Here is a 21,158-nt window from a genome sequence, read left to right on the forward strand (position 1 = left end):
GATACAAATGATGTAACACTGGAATAACTGCACACCTATTATTTCAGCAGACAAAGGGTATCTTTGTGAACACCACAGCAGACATGCAGCCCTCTGCTATGCTTAGAGCAGAAGAGCAAGTTAAGAACATAAGAGGAGTCCTGCTGGATCAGTGATCTGATGAAGCAGGACTTGAATACAATTCATTTTTAAAGTTCATTTGAAAGCAATATTTTTACAAGCGGTGGTGGGGGTGGGAGAATTTATAAACCAACATTGTGAACTGTGGGTGGAGGAGAAATAGAAATTAAAGGGAGCTTTATGATCTGGGACCTTACCAAATAATAGAACTATGCTTTGCCAAAGATGACAATGCTGGATATTTTTAGAAGTATAGTGGGCAGTATCCAGAGCCCTCGCAGGCGGCTGACAGCCTTAAAAAAAGGCATGCTCCTTTGGGTACTTGTAGGATTACCAACACATCCAAATGGGATTTCTGACAACCCCTCAATGAGCCTGTTTGAGATTGCCCATTGTCTAATATGCCTGGATGAGATGTGGGGAAGCAGAGAGAAGCTTTTGTAGAAGGAAGGAAACTTGATTGAATGTGATCAATTCTCTTGAATTTCACATGCTGTGAATTATGAATAGAGTGAGCTGAACTGTCTGAACGGAAACAGATGGGGAAAGAAGATGATTAATCGAAACATTAGCGAAGCAAGCAGCCTTGTAAATTTGCTAGTGTTGTTTATTGCGAATGTTGAATACTAAAAATGGGATGGTGCAGCAGATGGATGGTGAACTGCGGAGGAATGGGTGTGAAAGGCTAAGACAAAGGACACTTTGCAAGCAGGGAGAAGGTTTAAATGCAGATGCCTACGGAATCCTACCATGAATGGAATTAACAGAAATATGTCTTGGAAGTTTGCAAACTTCTGTAGCTGTAGTCACAAAAGGAGCAGATATAGTGACTGTATTTGTGGGCACCTACTCTATTTTAGATTCTGGCAAAGTACTCATTACTCATTAGCAAGGGGAGAGGAAGAATTTGAGTGTGATCCACTATATTCAGCAGTAATTTTTCAAGTGTGGAAATGGGGTGGTTAAAGAGTGATTCGATGTGCACATAAAGTATGGTCTCTCCACTGCTACCCCATCCTTTCTTCAAGTGAGATGCAGGCCTCACTAGGACCTTCTTAAAATTAGTTTTTATTGTGGGTTTTCTTGTGTTACAAAACAAACAAACAAACAAACAAACAAACAAACAAACAAACAAGGGAAAGTACATGTAGTGCAGGGGTCAGCAAACTTTTTCAGCAGGGGGCCAGTCCACTGTCCCTCAGACCTTGTGGGAGGCCAGACTATATTTTGGACAAAAAAATGAATGAATTCCTATGCTCCACAAATAACCCAGAGATGCATTTTAAATAAAAGGACACAATTTACTCATGTAAAAATACCTGGCAGGCCCTAGAAGAAGAAGAAGAGTTTGGATTTGATATCCCGCTTTATCACTACCCGAAGGAGTCTCAAAGCGGCTAACACTCTCCTTTCTCTTCCTCCCCCACAACAAACACTCTGTGAGGTGAGTGGGGCTGAGAGACTTCAAAGAAGTGTGACTGGCCCAAGGTCACCCAGCAGCTGCATGTGGAGGAGCGGAGATGCGAACCGGTTCCCCAGATTACGTGTCTACTGCTCTTAACCACTACACCACACTGGCTCTCTACAAATAACCCAGAGATGCATTTTAAATAAAAGGGCATATTCTACTAAGGTAAATACACACTGATTCCCGGACCATCTGCGGGCCGGATTTAGAAGAAGATTGGGCCGGATATGGCCCCCGGGCCTTAGTTTGCCTACCCTTGATGTAGTGTCTCCACTTTCAATTCATAGTGTCTTTTTCAATGAAAGTAGATGGAATGTGTTGTTGGAACTCACATCTTAACTAGTATTCTCTTCCCTTAAGGCACCTTCAGACTGTCAGCAATTTGTGGGCAGGATTCAAGCACATTCCAGGAAAGTTTAGTTGGTGCCACTGAAGTAGATTAAAGTGCTCTGTCACTGTAACACAACAAATCCACTTTAAAAAGGAAACAGACCTCTTTGCAGCTTGGAAAGTGATGCAGAAATGTATTGAAAAGTACGGGATGAATGAATGATTAGCAGGAAGATGTATAAACACCCTGCAAGCGAATCAGGATGAATGCTCATTGTTGTATAAGCTCCCTGCAAACAGATTGGAATGAATGGTCAATAAAGACAGAATGCAACCTGATTTCTGCACAAGCTTTGTGCAAGCAAATCAGGAGAATGGTCAATCAACAGGTGCCCTAGAGGAGCTCTTAGTGATGTAACAGCATGGAATATTTTTCAAGTATTTCAGATCTGCCAGTTGGAATTCCTTCTTCTTCCTTCTCACCCTGGGATGGCTGCATCAAAGGCACAGACTGTCGGGCAGCTTTATGAGAAGAAGTGGCGTAGCGTGGGGGGTGCAGGGGGGGCCGGCCGCACCGGGCGCAACATCTGGGGGTTAGGGTCAGGGGGCGCAAATCCACGGGTTAAGGGGCGCAAATCCATGGGTTAGGGGGCGCAAATTACTTGCCTTGCCCCGGGAGCTGACAACCCACGCTACGCCACTGATGAGAAGGCAACCCAGAGGAACAAACCCAGAAATAATGCAAAACAGCAGAGCAAATGGGCTGAGGAAGAATATTTGGTTATTTTGTTTTATTTAGACTAGAGATTCTGTATTCAAACCATTATGTCTCAGGACATAATTCTGTTCGCACATGACTATGCTGATTGTAGAGCTGCTGGGAAAATGGGGATTCCAGAAGCTGAGCACTAACAAGCAAAGATTGAAGCTTCAGCATCAATCAACTTAGAGGCAGGAAGAATTGAAGGTGGGCCAAGGCAATTCAAGTTCAATTCCTTTGACTAGAGGCCCAGTCTAAGTTAACTGTAAGATATTCTTGCAAAGAAGTTGTGTGTGTGTGCAGTGGTAGGGAGGCATAATGGAAACAGGCAATGCCCTCGGCTTGAAGATATTGAGGTGCATGTGGTGTGTTCATGGCTGCTGTGGAGTGAGGAAATTGAGTTTCTAATGGCTATGCAAAAAAGCTAGAAGGCATTGGAAACTCTTTCCCAGGCCTCTATCAGCAATGGATGTTCCACACATGTGTGCAAGTTTTGAAGATGAAGCTTATCAATAATATTTTGCTCTATGCATCATCCTTATTTTTTGCCTCAGTAAAGGTATAAATACTGAAATGTCAGAACTCCAGAGGTGTGGCGTGGTCATTTTCTGGGAATAAAAGTTGCTACAAAAACTAGAGGATTGAAAAATCATTAACTCTGAAACAGTCCAGTGTATCATAGCTCTGAATCTCAGAAAGGGAGGGAGGGGAATGAATTTAACAGAACCCAGACTAGGGGTGAAATTAAGGTTGACCTACTCCAGATGAGCCAGTAGGTGGCACTTGAAGATTCCTTTAAACGTCGAGGTCTCTGACAGGTCTTTAGCCTTAAAATATAAAAAACAGCAAGTATCGTGCTTTCATGAGCACCACAGAAGGCGAAACAAATGGTCAGCCATGAACATGGTGTACCGAAGGATACAGAGGGGAGTTCATTTCTATGAAATCAGAATACTGGGCTGACCTTTCTTTGTGTAGGAGAAAATGGCAGAGAGCAATTGCTGAGGAGAATGATTAAGAAATATTTATCACAATGAAATTCAGTTCCTATATCCATTTCAGAGTGAATGAGAAAGCATATTTTAATAGTGTGTGTGTGTGTGTGTGTGTGTGTGTGTGTGTGTGTGTGTGTGTGTATTGATTCCAAAGACATGCCACCAATTAGACTACTAATCTGTGCAAATGATGCTAAACAACAGTGTGATCTGGCAATCCTGACATATGAACAATACCTTTGTCTTACTCATCCGAAGTCCTATTCATGTATAATGCTTTAAAGTGATAACCAACAAAGTTCCATGTGAATACAACAGTGCATTTCCAGACCTGTGTATCATATAGATCATATAGATAGAAGCCTTTCAGACATTCTAAAACTGAATCTGTGTAGGGAAGTGGGGCTCTGTGTGCTCGTCCTGTGATACACACACACACACACACACACACACACACACACACACACACACTGCTTGCCTTAAAAACTTTGTTCATGCTATTTTATAAGTATTCTGTTAATTTGCTTTGTTGTACTAATTTGAAAACTGATTTTCAACTGCAGATCGTATCACTACAAGCTTTTCATATACATTTCTCAGTCAATGGACAATCCTCTTTATTTTTACTAGAATTAACTCCATGCGAAAGAGGTATTTCTCCCTCCCCTCCAAAATGTGGCAGATTAGCTGTTCTATTTTGTTCAAAAATATTGCATACCAAGGTTAAATCCTCCTACCTAGATGGATCCCTTCTTTGCCACGCCAATTATGAATTTCAAAATATGTTTTATGCTGATAAAGCTTCTTGTCAATTTTGCTTTATTAAGGAAAGCGGTGCTGACACAGGTACTTTCAAATGCACAATATGCTCCATCTTCTTGCTATAAATAGACTCCAGGTTTGTTCTCCCCCCTCAACTTTAAAAGGAGTTATATGTTGATTATCTAACTAGTTGTGGGAGTATTAATATGCCTGCAGAGAGGAGCAATTTGCTGTTTTAAAACTAGTAAAGCCTGCAGATTTGGTATATTATTATAGCACTTAATATTGTGCAGGGCACAGTGCAACTCAAAGAAAGAAAGAAAATATCCCCTGCTAATAGCTGACCATGAGGAAACAAGACACAAAAAACAGAGAGAAGGGGGAAGTGACAAGTAAAATAAGATAGCTAGGAAATTTCTGTTTGTGAAAACTGTGGAGAATTAAGGAAATAAATGACACGAAGATTCTTGCTGTAACATATGACGCGCGAGGATCAAAAGCGTAATTTGTATTAGTAGAAAAGAGGGCTGCATGGTGGACTGAAGAAATCCTAGGGGTTGCTGTTGTGGGGCAAATGAAGCAGAGCAGGGGTGGGGAACCTCAGGTCTGGAGACCAGATGTGGCCCCCATGGCCCTCTGGCCCTCAGGTCACATGCCATTTCCAGTCATATACACACTCTCCCCTGGCCACATACCTTATAGACTTGCTTTGTACCACCCTCAAGTGATTTCCCCAGGAAATCACTTGCGTGCTTGGCCAATTGAGATAAAAAATTCAGAAGCCATGCTTCCACCACTGATTAAGACTGAGGTGGCAGAGGTGCAGAATGTCCATTTACCCTTCTGGGCAGACTTTGTGACCTTCTATTGGACTACTATATGTATACGTATACGTATACGTATATGTATATGTACAGTGGTACCTTGGGTTATACACGCTTCAGGTTACAGACTCCGCTAACCCAGAAATATTACCTCAGGTTAAGAACTTTGCTTCAGGATGAGAACAGAAATTGTGCACCAGCGGCACGGCAGCAGCGGGATGTCCCATTAGTTAAAGTTTCAGTTTAAGTATGGACCTCCAGAACGAATTAAGTACTTAACCCGAGGTACCACTGTATATGTATATATGTTCCACTAGTCCCAATGGGAGTGTCATGAGCCCCATGGAGACTTCTTGGCAGGGCTTGTCAGAAAGGGAGGGAGAAGAATGTGGGGCTGGATCCTGGGGAAGGACCCAGAAGTCTGGGAGGCACTGGTCTGGATCTCAAGGCTTGGGTTGTGGGTTGTGTGGAGAGACTCCCACCTCAATGCCATCTGATACTCCTACCATGGCAGCAAAACCACTTGACATGACTCCATCACTGCCTCCTGTCAGCAAAGTGCTTCCCAACCCCTGAGACCAGTCTGGACAGTGAGCTGGCCATGTTAAGTCCAGCTCTGCTGCCAAGGGTACATGCCAAGGGTACAATGATGACTGTGACAGTGTAAGCAGACCCAGCTTCCTTGCAGGAGTGCTTGCTTGCTTGCTTGCCCAGTCCTGAGGCTTGGGGTGACAACTGTGCGAATGACATTGCCTGCCCCACTCTTCAGATGGAGACCTTGAGGGGGCATGTCAAGGGCTGGGGCAACATCTAGGCTCATGTCTAGCCTTGCGCCTTACAGCTCTGCTGCAAACCGTGGAACTGCATAATCCATAGTCTGATTGCTTATGGAGATTGCAGTGAATTTTGGAATAATGCTATTGGCAATAACAGAGCTGAGAGTGGGAGCCAGGACAGGGAGGGAAAATAAATACACCAGCCTTAACACCTCTGGTAAAAAGGGGTATGTGTATCAAGGGAATGGGGTGGGTGGGAGGGCTTTGGATCGAGCAGATTCAAAAATGCCCCTGTTTGCCCCCAATGCACTGCAGCATGTGCCCTTGCCCCTTGTGGCACCATTCAAGCTCTGATGGTGGTGGAGGGACTGCCATGGAAGTTTTCACAGCTGGAACAAGGAGACTTCTTTGAGCAGACTTCTTGCAATGTCCTCAGAGAAAAAGAAAACCTATAAAATCCAATGGCACCTGGTATGCATTCCAGGTTTATAGGATTGCAGGCAGGCAGGCAGATAGATGATTTAAATACACAAACACACACAATGTTTTAAACACACACAATGTTTGTGATTTAAATACACAAACAAACAAACAAACAAACACACACACACACACACACAGAGAGAGAGAGAGAGAGAGAGAGAGAGAGAGAGAGAGAGAGAGAGATTGATTCATTTATTAGCTATAATGACTAGAAGGCAGCCACATTTGCACATTTGCACACTTTTACTGGAGACCCTTATAAGAAAGACTACGGCTGTCCAATACTGCAGCATACTTAACAGGATACATATTACTTCTTAGACTAGCTGTCATTGGCATTCTCTTCATGCCTCTAATTTGAGTGGGTTCATTATTAAATGGGTGACCTTTGCTGAGCATATTGTCAAAAATGATGGCTGTGGCTTGTAGACGCCTGACTAGAAATGTTATACACAGAGCCTCACCTTGTTACTCAGAGAGAGCAGAGGTTTACGAGTATATCCCTCGTAAATCCCACTATTTATTCTGTCACATTAAAGCACAGCAGAATCCAATCTTTCTGGAACGGTTTTAAAAAGCTTAGGAGAGATTGCACCATCAGATTTCTACTGCACTGAACGGATAGAGTATCTATTTATTTATTTATTTTGCATCAGTTGGGCTTCGACTGGTTTCTTCTTAATTTGTTGTTAATTGCACATTGCTGTGATTGATTTTACATTTGCTTACTTTGCATTATAAGTTGATCATTAAATGGTGATAATAAAATACAATGTTTTATTCATAGTTATTGTTTTTCTTGATACCATTAATGTATGCCCTTAGTTCTCTCCCCCCAGTGGGTGAGGATTTAAAAAAACCCCAAACCATTGCCAGAATGTATTTTCAAATGACAAATGATATTTGATGCATGTTTGGGCTAATGGGAATCCAACATGATCTGAAGTGTTTAATCACCAGGGATATGACAGCTGCTAAAAAGGATTAATATTTGGAATCCAAATCTTATCTCTTGTGGGGGGGGATCATAAATCTGGAATCTAGAAAATATACCTTATTTAATGGAGATTTATCAAAGAATAAATTGTGCTCACAGAAGTGCAAAACTGCTCTTCTACTCAAGCAATCTTTTATTGTGGAGTATCTTAATCTGTGACTCATGGATGGATGCAAAGCACACTGTTAGGTTGTCCTAAGGCAACAGAAAAAGAAAAAGCAGGTTGTATAAATTGAATACTGATGCTTGTATCAGCAAGGGGGCATTGCTAGGTGTTTTAATTCAAGGCACGCAGGTCCGTGGCACAAATCTGCATTATTATTATTTTTGCATATGCTGACATATAAATGCCTCTGAGCAAATTAAGATGGTGGTAGGTAGCTGGGGTCTCACTGTCCTCTGGAGTACACCCAGGGGCATATAATTAAATTAAATTAAATGGGAGGGGAGGGGAGGGGAAAGGGCAAGAGATCTGGGGCCCAGCCCAAAACACCTGGTACTTAGGCTGCATAGGTCACCTCCTGACATCTCTGTCTTAGAGTTTAACTTGACCTGATAATGCTATCTGTTAAAGGCTATGGTCCAGATCAGATGGGGATTTTTTTCTAGCTTGTTTGACACTAGGACATGGGGCAGGGACCCAGATGCTCCACACACCCAGCTTTAAGGGGTCTTGGGGACAGTAGCTTAGGTCAAGCCTGGTTTGGAGGCCTTGGTACATGTTTGCTCAAAGTGGGTTGCATGAGCTAGCTTAAGCTGTCTGCAGCCTTATACCGAATTTCTTCCGCTGTACTAAGACTGGGGGTTGGGTGGAGGTTGAGGTAACACTGCCAGCAAGTTTACTTTGGTCACTGCATGTCATGTCAATATCCATCTGGAATCTGTACTTTAACGAAGTTGTGGCCTGATTTTCCAGCTCTCTGTGCCCATTCACTTGGGCAAAGCTTTGCAAGAAATGTTTCTTTAAAAGTTCAAAAGGAAACACTGACAGAGCTTTAGCTAAAGATCTACTCCAGTAATTTTATTTTTCTTAATATGATGATCTAAGTGTATTTGTGATTCATTTTCATTCTTGAGCAGATGAAAAAGGCAAGCTTTTCTGTTGACTAGGCAAAACATCCTCTGTCTAACAACATCCTGTCGGAGTGAAGATAATTTTAATGCTAGGTCAGTAGGTTCTCACTAATTAAAAGAAACATTTAGTACTTGCTTTTAGGATACCTTCCAAGAAAGAAAAGATGTTTTAAGCAGGATTGCTTTCTCCTGCTCAGCTAGTGTGCTATCAGATCAGCATAAATCACAGAATCATAGAAGTGTGTGTGTGGCAGCCCTACTATTAGACAGAGTGAGGCAGCTGGCCTGGGCTGCAGATTTTGGGTGTCAAAAAAGGGCAACAAAGTCTATGGCTGCATACACCCCCTACATTTTAAACATATTTTAAAAACAAGGAATTATGGGGAGAATTATGGGTGCTGAGAATTGTACCTCTGTGAGGGGTAAACCACAGTTCTCTGTGGAAAAACATGTGCTTTAAGTGTGTATGCAGCTTACTACAATGGTATTTGACTACCAGGGAGGGGAGGGGAAGAGGTGCTTGTGGGATTTTCAGGTACCAGACTATTTTGGCTGGCCTTGGGTCCTCCGCACCTTAACTTGGTGGTGTTGGAGGGGCATCATTTGCTGCTTTGCCTTGGGCAACAAAATGTCTTGAGCATGTGGGGAAGATGAAAAAGGAGACCGATATAAGAATAATTATTCTTAACCATCTCAAACAGGATTGTTTTTAATGACCTAAAACAGGATATTATACTAGGAAACAAATTACTGTCAGAAAATATAGCGCAAACAGCAGATTGCAACACAGCCGTGGGTAATGTTAATCTGACAGGCTCCAACACAATACAGTAGAAGCAATTTGCAACGAGGAAACTTTTGCAATGTTTCCATTCCATCAGAGTTTGTATCATGTTACCAAGATAAACTCAGCTCTGGGAACTGGGAGTAGAAGTAGCTGATGTTGGGGGGTGGACTCCTAAAGTTGACACATGTTCCTGATCTGCAATGGAAAAACAGCCACCAGGCTAACATTATGCCTGGCTCTATGACATCAGGTCCCATGGTTTGTTCTTGGCTACAGCTCATGGTCAGTGATGACAGAGTTTAACCATGAGTCCCAATTCAGATGGCATGCTAAACTAAATCTTGGTTTAGCTCAGTGCATTGCAGCAGTAGAAAGAGCTGTGGAGGAGCCAAGCTGTTGCAAGTTCCTCTCCACGAGCCTGCACCATTACACAATCTTGCAAAAGCATTGCTTTGCTTATGGTAGCGTGTGAAGAGCAAAGAAAAGCAATTGTGAGCTTTCTAGGGAAACTATGAATGAAAGATGCCTAAGACTTGATTCTTAATGAGGTGGTAAATCTGTTAGTCCAAAAGCCTGTGTTGAAATAGCTGATCATCTCATTGAGTAGGGAAGGTTTGGCTAGTTGAACATCTCTGAAAAATCATGACTTCCCACGCAGGCCGGGTACTTAGCTATTGGAGCACTTCACTGGTAAGCTTAATAAAGATGTGGCTGTCCAAAGGACAGGATACATCTTCATAACCATCGTGACGCAGGATAACATTGCAGAAATCTACTAGATATTATCCATGAATTGATCTGTCCTGGTAGCCACAATGGGAACTACCCCAAGGTTGTTAGAGTACCGTATTTTTCGCTCTATAACACGCACCCGACCATAACACGCACATAGTTTTTAGAGGAGGAAAACAAGAAAAAAAATTATTCTAAACGAAACAGCGGATGTATGATTTTTGTGGTTCATGCTGTGGCCACAGACATGTGATCTGACAGTGAGTTTGGGGTAGCCCAATGCAAAAATCCTGAGGATCCATGTGGATCCATGCTTTGTAACCACGTTTTTGCACCACTGCGGCCCCAGGCAACAGTGGGTGCGTGATTTTTTTGGTGCAAGCTGTAGCCATGGACATGCTATGTGATCTGATGGTGAATTTGGGGTGACCCAGTGCAAAAATCCTGAGGATCCATGTGGATCCATGCTTTGTAACCACGTTTTAAGTGGGGAGGGAAGGAAAAGCCCTCAAGGGACAAGGACCACGCGTGGGGTGGGTGGAGAAGGATGCTGTTAATAATGCAGAAGAGGGGTCTAAGAGGAGAAGGCTCCTCTCCTCCTCTCCTGCTTTGCTCCTTTCAAGCAAGCAGGCTCTCTGTCCCTCTCTCCTCCCCACTCAGCGGCAAAGCAAGCCACGGAGGAGGGAAGGAAGGGGAACCATGGATCCTCTGCTCACGACTGCAGCAGATCCCCCCGCCATCCGTAGGCATTCGCTCCATAACACGCATAGACATTTCCCCTTACTTTCTAGGAGGAAAAAAGTGTTATGGTGCAAAAAATACAGTAAGTAAAGGCTACAAATATAATTTTATAAAAAGAACTGCAGAACCACAATATCTGAAATCTGAGACCTAATGGAGCTGGCAGTTCTACCTTGCCATGTTGAGACATTATTGCGGTTGCAAAGGTCAGACCAGTCTCTTGTATAATTGGACAGTTTAAGTGCCAGCCTCCACTGCTTAGATTTTTTTAAAAAAATTATTAAGTGGCATATACATGCTTTTAAATAAACAGACATACTGCTAGGAGTGTATGTCTTGTCACTGTGTTCTTCTATGTTTAATAGTTTCTTCCATGAGGTATTTTTGTTAGTCTTCTGCTTACCAGTGCTAATTGATTATGATAACTTCTCCCATTTCCCCTTGTAATTTACTTCCATTAATAGCGCTTTCTTACCATCAAGAGTGGAAGTCTTTATCACATAGTTCTGAATTCTTAGTCTTCTCACTCAGAGACTAGACTGTTAGAAGGAAAAAGAATAATAAAGCAGAGACAGACTGATAAGGATTTATGTAGGAGGTTTTCCCCCCAGTCCCTTTGACCTTCCCTTTTCTTCCTTTAGCTCTGCACAATAAATGTCACCAACACAAACGTTCCCTTCATTTTTACTCAGTGTCTTTATCACTCTCTCTTTTCCACTTGTTTCGTTGAAGGAGGAAGGGACAGGTTGTTTCATGCTGCCAGTGATTGGTCTGTGGAGTTTGGAGGAACACTTTTGCTTTTCTCTGGCAGATCTAGCCGCTATTGTATCTGTTTCCATTAGTCCCTTTCTTTAGAAAGAAAGCGTTTTCTGCAGTGTCATTCTCTTGCATTTCCTCTTCAATGGGTGATTCTGCAACTTGGCAGGAATTCTTTTTTCTGGACAGATAAGCTTTTGTTCAGCCTTTTGGTTCTCTGTGTTACCTCATCTATGAGCCCATCACTCACAAGATCCACATTTAGATTTAGCCATATTCTGAGTGCTCTGAGTTCTCTTCTGGGAAAATGGAATTTTAAGGTCTCTTTCACTGATCTCTGTAGATGATACCAGCAGATGCTAAAAACTTGGCATTTGATCTATTGAGATTTATTAGCCATTAGTGCTGTCATGCAGGTTGTTGTTTTGTAAAATATGAGGTGCCATATCTTGATAAGAAGAAGAAGAAGAGTTTGGATTTGGTATCCCACCTTTCACTCCCTTTAAGGAGTCTCAAAGCGGCTAACCTTCTCCTTTCCCTTCCTCCCCCACAACAAACACTCTGTGAGGTGAGTGGGGCTGAGAGACTTCACAGAAGTGTGACTGGCCCAAGGTCACCCAGCAGCTGCATGTGGAGGAGCAGAGACGTGAACCCGGTTCCCCAGATTACGAGAATACCGCTCTTAACCACTACACCACACTGGCTCCAAGGGTGCTACCCAGGAGTGCCATGTCCCATTTCACTCTCTCCCCAAATGAATGCAGTCTTGCCCCACATGGGCGCTGCTGGCAGAGACAGTGGGACAGACCTACAGGAGTGCCAACTAGTGGTTTCTACTGCCTGAGGCAGCAGTCTCACCCTGCCTAGTGGCTGGGCCAACTCTGGTGCCATCACAAAATGGCTGCCATGAGCAACAGGGGAAAAAGGTGACTATTCCATACCAGTAAGTAATGTCATTAAAAAATACTGGTGTTGTATGCTGGCTGAACCTGCCAGTCAGGCCTGGCGATGCTTTTGCCAAGCAAATTGCTTGTCTAGTGACCAATAGCCATTGTTTAACTACACAGGAAGTCTAAATCCAAATCTATCTTGTTGAGTTCCATGCAGGACTGAGGCTGTGTACACATCATACTTAACCCCCCCCCCAATTCCGGGAGTTGTAGTCTATTGTTGTTGTTTAGTCGTTTAGTCGTGTCCGACTCTTCGTGACCCCATGGACCATAGCACGCCAGGCACTTCTGTCTTCCACTGCCTCCCGCAGTTTGATCAAACTCATGCTAGTAGCTTCAAGAACACCATCCAACCATCTCATTCTCTGTCGTCCCCTTCTCCTTGTGCCCTCCATCTTTCCCAACATCAGGGTCTTTTCCAGGGAGTCTTCTCTTCTCATGAGGTGGCCAAAGTATTGGAGCCTCAGCTTCACGATCTGTCCTTCCAGTGAGCGCTCAGGGCTGATTTCCTTCAGAATGGAGAGGTTTGATCTTCTTGCAGTCCATGGGACTCTCAAGAGTCTCCTCCAGCACCAGAATTCAAAAGCATCAATTCTTCGGCGATCAGCCTTCTTTATGGTCCAGCTCTCACTTCCATACATCACTACTGGGAAAACCATGGCTTTTACTATACGGACCTTTGTTGGCAAGGTGATGTCTCTGCTTTTTAAGATGTTGTCTAGGTTTGCCATCGCCTTTCTCCCAAGGAGCAGGCGTCTTTTAATTTCGTGACTGCTGTCACCATCTGCACTGATCATGGAGCCCAAGAAAGTAAAATCTCTCACTGCCTCCATTTCTTCCCCATCTATTTGCCAGGAGGTGATAGGCCCAGTGGCCATGATCTTCGCTTTTTTGATGTTGAGCTTCAGACCATATTTTGCGCTCTCCTCTTTCACCCTCATTAAAAGGTTCTTTAATTCCTCTTCACTTTCTGCCATCAAGGTTGTGTCATCTGCATATCTGAGGTTGTTGATATTTCTTCCGGCAATCTTAATTCCGGCTTGGGATTCATCCAGCCCAGCCTTTCGCATGATGAATTCTGCATATAAGTTAAATAAGCAGGGAGACAATATACAGCCTTGCCGTACTCCTTTCCCAATTTGGAACCAATCAGTTGTTCCATATCCAGTTCTAACTGTAGCTTCTTGTCCCACATAGAGATTTCGCAGGAGACAGATGAGGTGATCAGGCACTCCCATTTCTTTAAGAACTTGCCATAGTTTGCTGTGGTCAACACAGTCAAAGGCTTTTGCATAGTCAATGAAGCAGAAGTAGATGTCTTTCTGGAACTCTCTAGCTTTCTCCATAATCCAGCGCATGTTTGCAATTTGGTCTCTGGTTCCTCTGCCTCTTCTAAATCCAGCTTGCACTTCTGGGAGTTCTCGGTCCACATACTGCTTGAGCCTTCCTTGTAGAATTTTAAGCATAACCTTGCTAGCATGTGAAATGAGTGAAATTGTGCGGTAGTTGGAGCATTCTTTGGCACTGCCTTTCTTTGGGATTGGGATGTAGACTGATCTTCTCCAATCCTCTGGCCACTGCTGAGTTTTCCAAACTTGCTGGCATATTGAGTGTAGCACCTTAACAGCATCATCTTTTAAAATTTTAAACAGTTCAGCTGGAATACCATCACTTCCACTGGCCTTGTTATTTGCAGAGCTTTCTAAGGCCCATTTGACTTCACTCTCCAGGATGTCTGGCTCAAGGTCAGCAACCACACTACCTGGGGTGTATGAGACATCCATATCTTTCTGGTATAATTCCTCTGTGTATTCTTGCCACCTCTTCTTGATGTCTTCTGCTTCAGTTAGATCTTTACCACTTTTGTCCTTTATTATGGTAATCTTTGTACGAAATGTTCCTTTCATATTTCCGATTTTCTTGAACAGATCTCTGGTTCTTCCCATTCTGTTGCTTTCCTCTATTTCTTTGCATTGCTCGTTTAAGAAGGCCTTCTTGTCTCTCCTTGCTATTCTTTGGAAATCTGCATTCAATTTCCTGTATCTTTCACTATCTCCCTCGCATTTTGCTTGCCTTCTCTCCCCCGCTATTTGTAAGGCCTCGTTGGACAGCCACTTTGCTTTCTTGCATTTCTTTTTCATTGGGATGGTTTTAGTTGCTGCCTCCTGTATAATGTTGCGAGCCTCCACCCATAGTTCTTCAGGCACTCTGTCCAGCAAATCTAAATCCTTAAACCTGTTCCTCACTTCCACTGTGTATTCATAAGGGATTTGGTTTAGATTGTATCTTACCTGTCCAGTGGTTTTTCCTACTTTCTTCAGTTTAAGCTTGAATTTTGCTATAAGGAGCTGATGATCTGAGCCACAGTCAGCTCCAGGTCTTGTTTTTGCTGACTGTATAGAGCTTCTCCATCTTTGGTTGCAGAGAATATAATCAATCTGATTTCGATGTTGCCCATCTGGTGATGTCCATGTGTAGAGTCGTCTCTTGTGTTGTTGGAAAAGCGTGTTTGTGATGACCAGCTTGTTCTCTTGACAGAACTCTATTAACCTTTGCCCTGCTTCGTTTTGATCTCCAAGGCCAAACTTGCCAGTTGTTCCTTTTATCTCTTGATTCCCTACTTTAGCATTCCAATCCCCTATAATGAGCAGAACATCCTTCTTTGGTGTCACTTCTATAAGGTCTTGTAAGTCTTCATAGAATTGGTCAATTTCAGTTTCTTCAGCACCAGTAGTTGGTGCATAAACTTGGATTACTGTGATGTTAAAAGGTCTGCCTTGGATTCGTATCGAGATCATTCTATCATTTTTGAGACTGCATCCCAGTACAGCTTTCGCCACTCTTTTGTTGACTATGAGGGCCACTCCATTTCTCTTACGGGTTTCTTGCCCACAGTAGTAGATATGATAGTCATCCGAACTGAATTCGCCCATTCCCGTCCATTTTAGCTCACTGATGCCCAGGATGTCAATATTTATTCTTGCCATCTCATTTTTGACCACATCCAACTTACCCAGGTTCATGGTTCTTACATTCCAGGTTCCTATGCAATATTTTTCTTTACAGCATTGGACTTTCCTTTCGCTTCCATGCATATCCACAACTGAGCGTCCTTTCGGCTTTGGCCCAGCCGCTTCATCAGCTCTGGATCTACTTGTACTTGTCCTCGGCTCTTCCCCAGTAGCATGTTGGACACCTTCCGACCTGAGGGGCTCATCTTCCGGCGTCATAACTTTTATATGCCTGTTGTCTTTGTCCATGGAGTTTTCTTGGCAGGGATACTGGAGTGGCTTGCCGGTTCCTACTCCAGGTGGATCACGTTTGGTCAAAACTCTCCACTATGACCTGTTCATCTTGGGTGCCCTGCTCGGCGTAGTTCATAGCTTCTCTGAGTTCTTCAAGCCCCTTCGCCACGGCAAGGCAGTGATCCATGAAGGGGTGTAGTCTATAAAGCTACAATTTGTTCGACAAACTATAGTTCCCAGGGTACTTTGGAGGGAAGTGTACTTCAGATGTATGGTGTCAATGCAGCTTTACTCTCAGACAAGTGCATGTAGCTTTGCAGCCTACATAAATGTAAAATGTAAAATCACAACAAATAATATTTAGAATTTCACCCACAAAAAGTAATCCTCTGTCAGGGAAATCCTGGCGTTGGTGAGAGTTACCCAGGAAACCAAGTAATTGTCATGGAAACTGAGCACCTGTTTCTGTTGGCAACAGCAAGTTGCTACGGTTTTGGGGAAATGTTAACAGTTTTGAAGTATATTGTATTTATGCTATAAGTTTCGGGGATCAGATAAACTTTGACAAATACCAATATTCAACTCCTTACTAGATCAGAACTCTTGTTTTCAGTACCTTGACTGAATTAAGGCACCAGCTTCAGCCATCAGTGTGTACGTTGATGTGAAAATCTTAAGGTGTCCTTCTGCACACACATGAGTTTATATTGATTGTTGTGTCTTTCCTGATAACAATGATTAAAAGAATTATAGTTCCCCTAGAAAGTTTCCAAGATTTCTGCAATTGGGAATATCATGAGTGATATCCAATATAAGCCCTAATCGGAAGTGGGAGTGAGGGGGGGGGGGCTGGAGCGGAAGAGTGCTTTAGGGTTGGGGAGGGCTGGTGGGGAAGAAAGCCGGGAATTTAACCAGCTCAGATTTTAATCTGAGACATAGAAGAATTTGGGAGCTTTTAAAGCATGCTCCTTCTTTCAAGCAGACTTCTATAAGCCCCACATTTCTTATCTGAAGCCTTTGCTGGCGTCAATAACTTCAATGCAGCAGGGGATGAAATCAAAGGCAGAAGCTGACTTCTACATGCACGCCTTGGTACCCTCAACAGTTTGCTGGATTGATGTACTTGTGCAGGTAGCCAATGTGTTGCTCTGCGATTTCCATTATTTTGACCATTGGCCATGCTGGCTAGGTGGCTAGTGAATTACTTTGACACACAGAGAAAATGAGTAATGCAGAAGTTAATGAATTTCAGGGTTTGCATTCATGGTTGTAATTTGTTGATTATTTTTTTTAAAAAAATGCATCCTAATTACTAGCAAAACCCTACAAAAATGTATAATGGTTTATAAAATAATCATATTCTTGAAGCGCCCAATGGCATTTTGTTGTATTCTTCAGGAAGTAAGTTAGACATGCAAATAGAGCATTGCATTTTTTATATATAAAAAGCTAACATTCAAATACTTTTATCTAGCAGAAACAGATGTTTGAAATAGTATATAATACCTTGAGTTATAATTGCCTGTGTTTCAGTCTAATCTATTAATACACTGTTAGTCCAGATGAATGTATTTCTGTTGCTCAAGATTACTTTGGGTTTTCATGTTCAGTGAAATTCAAAGGGGTGAATCTATTTAGTAATCATTTCATGACTGCTCGATAAGAAATGGGAAATGTTTTGGATTTTTAAAGTATTTTATGTGGCATATAAAATTGTAAGTAAACTGATGAATGGTGGGAGGGAACTCTCTAAAAATGGTTTGACAGATATATTTTAAATTGTTTGCTTCCTGTTATACTTTGGGCGAATTCCAATTACATTTTCTGAAGTGAATAGAAGTTTATGCACTATCCCAAATTATAATTCTAACCCAGGCAGTATTTTCATTACATGAGAGGAAAAGTATTGACCTTTGAAGATTGATTTCTCAAACTACAATGTAAGAACATTCCAAATTATTTTTAAAAAAGAATTTAACAAAAAGGAGTTTAAAAAGGATTCCATTAACTTTGAACGAGACTTTCAGCCTGGCATGCAACCTAATTGTAATTCACGTTTACAGGGAAGTAAGTACCACTGTCTTCATTGGGGCTTTTCTCTGGGGAAGCCAGTATGCACACTCACTTGAAAGTTCCATTAAATGAACTAGGACTTATTTCTGAGTGAATGAATAGGCTCAGGATGTTGGGAAACTGCCAGGGAGATATTGTCCATCATGGCCCCAAGCCGGCTGCCGGACGTCCATCGATCTCCCGTAGACAGGCAGATCCAGCAGTTAGCGACACGAAGCCTCAGAAATAGATAGGCTGCATTCTTGGCTTGTGCACACTGTTTATCAGCAGAAACACAGGCAGAAAGCTTGCACCGCAGAAGAGCATATTTACAGTTTATTTAGCGTTGAACAGAACAAAGAAAAACATGACCGTTCTGTGTCAGCGTCTCTGACCAACTGAAAATGAAAGGAAACAGCAAGCATAAACATCCTGTGAACAGGACATGCACAGACTCTGTAACTCACAAAGCCTGCTCCCTTTTAAGGTGGAACAGAAACATCCTAACACAGGATGCATATGATCACTTGAGTTTGTTTTTAGAAGACACATGTAAACCCTACTCCTTTCAAGCATGCTTAACTGCCAGCCAAAGAATAGCATTTCGGGACCATAGTAATGTGGATGAACTAGCATTTGCCAGATACAAAAAACAAAACAAAAAACCCTACAATTCCCATTGTTCTTTGGGAGAAGCCATGGCCATTAAATTGATTTTGGGTTGCTTTAAATGAGTGGTAAATGTGCAGGCTGAAGGAACAAGTTAAATATTTTTCTTTGTATAACATCTCATAAATACTACAGACACATCATCCTTTCTTTTGTTATGGAAGGTCTTGCCCCTACACCAAATCCTGGCACTTTGGCAGAGGTGCAGCAATCCTTCTTCCCGCCCCCAACTTTTTCATTATCCTATAGGGCAGGCACATCCAACTCTATAGAGACTGTGATCTGCTCCCAGTATAATAAAACTGACAGTGAGCTACCCATTGTATTTACCCATAGTCGTTGAGCTTTTTAAAGGGGGGGGAGGAGGTCAGGGTTGTTGAGCTTTAGTGCCAGGGTGGGGCATGTCACGATCGCTCAGGAAAAACAAGGCAATCTCTTTTTTAACTCCCATGATCGACCTGGACAACCCTGGTGATCTACCTGGCGATCGCGGTTGACCGGTTGGACATTGCTGCTATAGGGTTTTCCTGAAATCCAGGCACTGGAAACAGGGCATTTAGCCTGCAACCTCAGGAATGATTTTGTAGCGTCTTCAGCAGCAGATGGCTGTGCTGAAGCACAGCGGGATGGAGAGGAGTGGGTGGATGGCATGGTGCAAATGTGCTGGTGTAGCCAATCCAGTGCTCCTGCCCATGTGTTCGCACCACGCCAACCTTCTTCTTTCTGTCCTGGTGTGCTTCAGTGACCCAACCAGCCAGAGGTCAGCTGAGTGGCACAGCCCCACCAAGCTGTTTCCTGCTGAGCATGTTGAATGTAAAACGAGCTTTACAAGATCCCTATTCTTTCTTTGAGACTGGTGACAAAACAGAAGCACTGGTGCTGAAGAATATAACTTTCCGGCTTCTTTCTTTGATTGCATCCTTTGCCAGGCTTTATTTCCAATTTCTTTTACAGTCCCGGTGACATCTCAGTTCGCTCACTTGCCAGAACAATGAAAAACTTCCAGCATCCAGGGAAGTGTGGGTGGGTGGCAGCCTGACATCCCACTTCCCACAACTTCCACTGTCATTAATATGCAGAGGGAATTAACAAACTCTCTTTTCCTTCTTACATCAAACTGCCTAACTGCCCTGTCCTCTGATGCTACTTTGCTGCTGCAAGGCAAGCAGTGACAATTGGGACACAACAATTAAAGTTAAAGCAACATTTTATAGCTCACAAATTAGGCAGATCAGTGACGCATCTGGTAGACCTTGGACTTGGTCTTGGGTGGTGGTTGGAGGGTTTAGATGGCCATCTGTATTACTTCAGTTGTAAAGTGCACAGTTTTCCATCTCCCCCTTCTCCATCATTCCATCCTTTATGACCCTAACTCCATACAGGTTAGAGGGAGATGAATTCTCCCATGTCTGATAACTTTTCTGGTTGCTCCACAGCTGTGCTTTGCAAAAATCTGCTCTTACCCACTGAATTGAAACTTGGTTAAGCAAAGCCTCTCTTGGGGTTTTCCATGCATCAGATAATATCTGATTCAGTAGATAAGATCAGATTTTCTCAAGGCATAGCTGTGTATCAAAGAGAAAAGCTTTCAGACCCAGGTGAATTAACCTGTACACAAGACAATCAAAATAAAGGTCAAGTGAAAGTGTGGATGTGCCTATATTCACTAGGTGATGTACAGTAAGAAACACAAGTTGCAAGTGTTTTGCAGTGGCTGAGACCTAAGGGAATCATCAACAGCAACAGCTAAGAGAAATGCAGGACAGGGGACACATGGAAAGCTACCATGCCAGATCAGACTATTGCTCATCTAGGTAAAAAAGGTAAAGGTAAAAGACCCCTGGATGGTTAAGTCCAGTCAAAGATGACTATGGGATTGTGGCGCTCATCTCGCTTCAGGCCGAGGGAGCTGGCATTTGTCCACAGACAGCTTTTCGGGTCATGTGGCCAGCATGACTAAACTGCTTCTGGCACAATGGGACACCGTGATGGAAACCAGAGTGCACAGAAATGCCATTTATCTTCCCACCACCTATTTATCTACTTGCACTGGTATGTTTTTGAACTGCCAGGTTGGCAGAAGCTGGGACAGAGCAATGGGAATTCACCCTGTCGCAGGGATTCAAACTGCTGACCTTTGAGAGCCAGTGTGGTGGTGTGGTTAAGAGCGGTAGTCACATAATCTGGTGAACCGGGTTCGCGTCTCCGCTCCTCCACATGCAGCTGCTGGGTGACCTTGAGCCAGTCACACTTCTTTGAAGTCTCTCAGCCCCACTCACCTCACAGAGTGTTTGTTGTGGGGGAGGAAGGGAAAGGAGATTGTTAGCCGCTTTGAGACCCCTGAAGGGGAGTGAAAGGCGGGATATCAAATCCAAACTCTTCTTCTTCTTCTTCTTCTGATCAGCAAGCCCAAGAGGCTCAGTGGTTTGGACCACAGTGCCACGTGCTCCCCTATTGTTCATCTAGCCCACACTGGCTGAGGCTCTCTACAATACCAGTCACAGCAAGGTCTTCTCCATCATTTGCTACCTGATCCTTTTAAAAGGAGATGCCAGGGACTGAACTTCTGCATGCTACAGTCCAACCCCTTTGAAGGGCAAGAGGTTATCGCTTGTGGCTTCAAGCAGAACCAAATAA

The sequence above is a fragment of the Podarcis liolepis genome (assembly GCF_965112155.1).
Source record: "Podarcis liolepis genome assembly, chromosome: 2".
NCBI classification, from domain to species: domain Eukaryota; kingdom Metazoa; phylum Chordata; class Lepidosauria; order Squamata; family Lacertidae; genus Podarcis; species Podarcis liolepis.